Source organism: Gouania willdenowi, chromosome 4, assembly GCF_900634775.1.
Source record: "Gouania willdenowi chromosome 4, fGouWil2.1, whole genome shotgun sequence".
Taxonomy (NCBI): Eukaryota; Metazoa; Chordata; class Actinopteri; order Blenniiformes; family Gobiesocidae; genus Gouania; species Gouania willdenowi.
Genome location: NC_041047.1, coordinates 17,734,580 through 17,740,603, shown reverse-complemented (window position 1 = coordinate 17,740,603; position 6,024 = coordinate 17,734,580).

The window sequence follows — 6,024 nt, the reverse complement described above, 5'->3', positions numbered from 1 at the left end:
CCAAGGATGAACAGAGGCAGTAAAAGTTCTGATGTCACACAAGGTCTCAACATCCCAGTTCCACAAAAATGGGATGTTACATTAAAAATGTTAACATTGGACTGACCCGAGTTATAGAAAACCATCTATTAATAAAGGTCTGGTTGGGGTTAGGGTTAAGGTTACCATTACAAGGAATCAGGCTTTAAATAGATTAGCAGATTCACAATATGTATTTTACTGATTCTGTTACATTGTAACCATGGTATCACACCCGTACAGCAGACAGTGATAAGTGAGGGTTTTAAAAATTGACTTTGAAGCTCAAGGAAAGGCACGCGCACACAAAAGATCACCATAATCCAACGCTTACATTCTAAACGAGATTTGATGCTTCAGTAAAACCATTGTTTTTCTTTTTCATCTGTTACAGTTGCTGAGTGGAGATAATCGTCACACTGGAAACTAAATGTCACAAGTTTGAAACATGTTCGTGAATTGCTCAACTATGACAGGATTCCTCCAACCCTTAATAATCTGTAACACTTTGATTAGTGACAGAACTGCTTTGGTGTCCCAGCTCAGTCATAGAGGCCTGCAGTTCTGCAGATCTGATCTCCTCTAAAATATGTTCATTTTCTGTGTATACAGTATGTGTTGTCCTAATGTAAAAAGGCTTGGACAGGGCCTCCGGTTTTACAGCTTTACTCATGGTTGATCTCCAACCACCTGTTTACCTCAGCCAATGACGAACCCCAGCATCAAATCAGTATTGCTCTTTTCTTTTGTGCGTGCTTAAACAAAGCCTTGAGGATTGCCTTGGCATGTGTTCAACGTCGACTCCCTGTGTAGTTGGGCCTCGGTGCTGCTCCAAACCAGTCAGATGTCATTCTTGCATCAGGCACAGCTCACATCGCCTTGAGCCAAACGGCCTTATAAACCCTTTTCTTTCCTTGATGAGAGCGTTTGCTTTTATCAACACGCCTGACGTTAATGTTCTACTTTCTGCAGCTTCAGAACACACTGAAGGATCCTTAGAGGGTCATATATATATATATATATATATATACAGTATGTGTGTAAACAGTGACACACTTCTCACTGGAGTAGAGTCAGATCTCATCTGCCTATATCTGTGCAGACTTCAGAGTGAATGGTTTCAGCTGAAATCTGCTGCTGTCATTACATTAGTTTGCTGAGTGATGCCATTCAGGTGAAATAAGAGCAATCAGAACCACACTAATAAGTAATGTGTGATCACACAACATATCAAACATCATTTGTAGCATTGTTTCCTTAAACTTCTCCCTATAAGTTCAATTTTAAACCTACATTGTGCTTTTTTTTTTGCACCATCACTTTCACACAGTTTGATCAGTAACTGACAGCTTCCATCAGAGGTGATAAGTAACAAAGTGCAAATACTTTGGTATCTGGATTTTACTTGAGTATTTTTTTTTTTTGGGTGACTTTTTACTTTTACTCCTTATTTTTAAAAAACAAATATCTGCACTTTCTACTCTTACATTTTTAAAAATGAGCTCGTCACTTTTAAGACATTAAAAGATGTCACGACGTAAAAAAGACGCACACCGCAAGCCATTCATCAGTTTACTACACGTTCTTAAAAATGTTAAACTCAAAACTGCTCTGCATGGGTTTTATTGAGCATTGGCACTTTTTTTTTTTTTTTTTTTTTACAAATTCTATTTATTACGAGTATCAAAGTCTCCAGATGTTCAAAGGTAACAGATTTAACTTATTTACATGCTCTTAAAAGATTTGGCTTTTTAAAAAACCCTGTTTTATTATAGAATGTTTTACTATTTTTTAAGGGGGCAACTTCAATACTTTAAGTCACTTTTTTATTTGACTATCTATAATTTTACATGAGTACTGAAGACTACAGTACTTTTGCCACCTCTGGCGTCCATGGAAAGACTGAGCTTGGATTTTCAGTTTAAAATAGTTCTCTGACTACTTCTACCGGTTTTTCCTGAAGATGCGCCCAGGGCTGTGTTAGGTCAGGAGTGAAACATAAAGCTGGCAGTGCAGAGAGAACAAAAGCAGCTTCTTTTTTTTCAGCACTGTCACATCAAAGAGTCCTGAGAGGAAGCATTTTTATTCTCACTATAGGGAATAAACACGGTGGATGCCCGACTGATAGAAACTACAGGTAAGTGACAGTGTGTGTGTGTGTGTGTGTGTATCCCCCCACCCCTACTCTATCTAACAGGTGGGTGTGTCTTCATGTTCTAACATGACAACTTCTCTTGATCGCTCACCTTCGTACCTGCAGGTGAGACACAGCAGAAACAGACAGTCAGTGCTGGCTCTCAGCATGTGAACACAGCAGCAGCAGCAGCTTCTTCCCAGTTGAACCACTGACTGACCCTCTCTGACCAGGACAGGTGAGTCCACTTTCCTATAAATGCTACACTTTACTGACTTTATATCTTTGCTGCACAAACTTTCTGCATGTGGTTATCTTTGCCCTGTGAGAGCACCTGTCAGCTCACACAGACAAGTCTGAGCATGAGTAAAAATAAATATTTGCTTGCATTTTGTGGGTTTCTTACTTGTTTGTATTGTGATCCACACACACACACGTACACACACACACACACACGTACAGCTTGTTTGAATTCACAGATGAAGCCCCTTTATTCCCCACAGGTTGACCTTTAAAAGCTTGTCTTGTTACCCGCACAGCTGGAAACTTTGCCTGGGAATTTCAATTTGAAAATTTTCAGTCATTGTTTCTGGTCGAGTGTGTAATTTGCATCCAAAAATCGAGCCCCTGGAGGCCGCAGTGAATGTTTGAAGGAGATTTTTGGAGATTGTTCTGGCTGTCATCTGAGAATTAAAGACGTGAACATGTTTTGGATGTATCTTTACACAATTAAAAGCTACCTGGTTCAACATTAGTAGGCTTCATGTCTGATTCTCCTCTCACAATCTCACGCTCTAAGGTAACCCCTGACTTGAGGCCCTGTAGGTGCACTGAGTGACTTCTGATCACTGAGTGGAGGCCCTTCTGTGGTTTAGTTGCGACAGATCCCTGCAAAGGACATGGCAGTGGTTGACACATGCAGACGCGCTGTCAGTGCGTCAGGTATGTTGGTGAACCAGATCCACTCAGCTATTCACAGAAGGGTGTAACTCTGTATCTGTCTTTAGTGTGGCACAATTTAATTAACCCTCTGATGACGGATGACAAAGTGCCAGCGAGAGCAAACACCCACAAGAAAATGTTTAGCATGAGAATGACCAAACCCATGAAGAAAGAGATCAAATGTCAGATTGAAAGCATTTCATAATGAGAATAAAGCTTCATGTCATCAGCTGCTACTTTGGTGAAGTGTTTGTTTTAACTCAGGTCCAATTTACTGGTATTGCAGCTCTGTTCTTGAATTGGTACACAGTACATTTGTATACACAAACACCTGAAGGGCTGTACCAATGCCTCTTCAGACAGGTTTCTCTGTCTTTTGTTGCTGCTAAGCCAACGTGTGACTTACGAGCAGAAGTGCACACGTCAACACATTTCACAGGTAAGTGGACCAATATGCAACATCCAGTTCTAAACACATCATAACTTCCTGATATCTAAAAGCTTTTAACTTTCATAGGGTTGTCGGTGCTCGGCAGCTAAAAATAAGATGCACATTTAGGTGGAAGGTGTTAACGTACACTAGGAGTCTAAATAAATACTCAGGGTTGCAGTGTAGCATGACTGGTTTATAACTAACCCAGCTGTGGTTTATATATTTCTTAATCTCAGGTAAAAAGACGTTACAAATGTTTGCAGCGAAGGAACAAGAGGTGGCGTTGCTCGTTTTTGTAGCACAAATCTAAACAACTGGAACAAATTTAGGCTCAAGAGACGATTCACTTTGCTCAATTTGAGTAAATGTTGCCTTCAGTATTCTATACTTAAATGCACTTTATGGAGTCACATTTGAACAGTTTGATACAAGTCCTATTAGACACATTTGTGTCAAAAAGTTCTTTAAAATAAAAGCAAAAACAATCCATTAAAGTCGTCACGATGCAACATTTTCATAAAATAGCAACTATCATCTGTGATGATATATTATTTCTTTTGGACGGGTGAACACACAAAGTATAATTATGATTATATTTCTCTTATTACAGGCCAAAATGTTTTTTAAATGGCAACATCACATTTGATAGTTTTACATTTCTTCTTGAAGCTCTTTACATGTGAGTTACAAAACAATACACAGTATGTAGTTGGTAAATAACAATAAATTATAAAGTTATTTATAAATGTATAAACTAAAATATAAACTTGGTGTTAAATAAACTTTTATCGTCTGACCAATGTTGTGTTCTTATTCCCTAAATTAACTAATTGTCTGCTAACATCTGACTTATCGTTTATTTTGCCTCGAGTGTGAAACAATATTTTTCAAAAAAAGTCAAAATGCTGATAGTTCATTACATACTGAGACACTTTATGTAAAAGCAACTTGTTAATGTTTTTTTTTTGGCTCACAAAAAAGAGGTTGTGTTACAAGTGCATTGATTTTTAATTGCATTCAAGCCCCAGAGTTGAAAAAAAAAAAAAAAAAAAGGTTTACACAAACAGCAATCATTGTATTTCATCTGATGCACAACAGCCATAATAATCAGACATCCTGACCGTGAGTTTACTAGTTATTTTTTTCCACGACCACATTGCAGATATGTCCACAAGGTGGCGTAGTCGTCAAACACATGAGGCGACCCATTTGGATAGGTGTGGCAACTTTGCTACATCCACAACATAATCCCTAACTCAAATCCCTGAAGGAGTGATGAACATATGGCACAAGCATTTACCATTTAAATAAAAACACACACTGAAGGTTTGTCCTCAGCAAAACAAACATTTGACACTCGAACCATAAATTTACATAACAGGGGAGTCTAATGAAGGAAGGCTAATTATGTCCATTTATTACACAGAAAAGAAAAATCTGAATAAAATTCTCATCACCAAAAAAGTTGAAACTCAAATACTTGTAAGAGCTCATCCTTTGTCTTAACATCTATATTCAATATGAACAGGACATGTCAGATGGTGGAGCTGTAAAACGCTAAAAAGGGCTGCTTAGAACACAACATTAAACTTCATGCCTCCAGATGATCCTTCAACTCCATCCAGACAGATTCCCATCAAATAAACCTCTACATGTAGGAAGTGGCTTTTTCCTTTGAGTCTGAGAGGTGACTGAAAACAACAGCACTGAGCTTCTTAGGGAATGAAACATGGTGAGATAACATTAAATAAACAAAAAAAGGTCCCTTTCTCATGGTATGATAAATGCAGAACAAAAAAACTACCAACATCCAACAAACATCTGTGCATTTTAGCACTTATGTTCCATTTGTCAATTTTTAAGAGCATTGAATAAGGTTTTGTTCTTTCATAAAGTTATAACTATTGGCTTTCTGAGAACAAAGATCATCAGATAAAGCACTGAAACGCATGTGCACCGTATGCATGCACATAGGAACTGCACGTCACACACACACCGTAAACCACTTTCAGTTTAAGGGAAACCACGTGGGTCACGTTGAAGCTCCGCCTACTGTGCACTGGACACACGTGGGAAACACATCAAAGTCAGAAACGCCAGCACCGTAAAAAAAAAAAAAGGCTTGTTTTCGGTTTAGTTTGAGTGTAATTCGTCCCTCAGGGGCCACAGTCCATGTGAAGTGTTTGTAGCAGAGATGTAGCATTAGGAGAAGAAAGAGACGAATGGAAGATGCAGCTGCCATGTTTGTATCAAAGACACTGTGGCAGCCATGTTGGATCAGACCCATGAGTCCAGAGGAGATATGTCACCTTAAGCCCTTCTAATGGCACAGTCCACATGAGAAACAACCACTGCTAACTGCTTTGTAGATTTCAACAGCCAGGAATGATTAGTATTACTGTGACTGGTGCTAACATCAGCTCAGTTAAAAGCATCGTCAATCATCACCATCTACAAATGGAAAGTTAAAAAAAAGATGAGCACATCTCCAGCACTC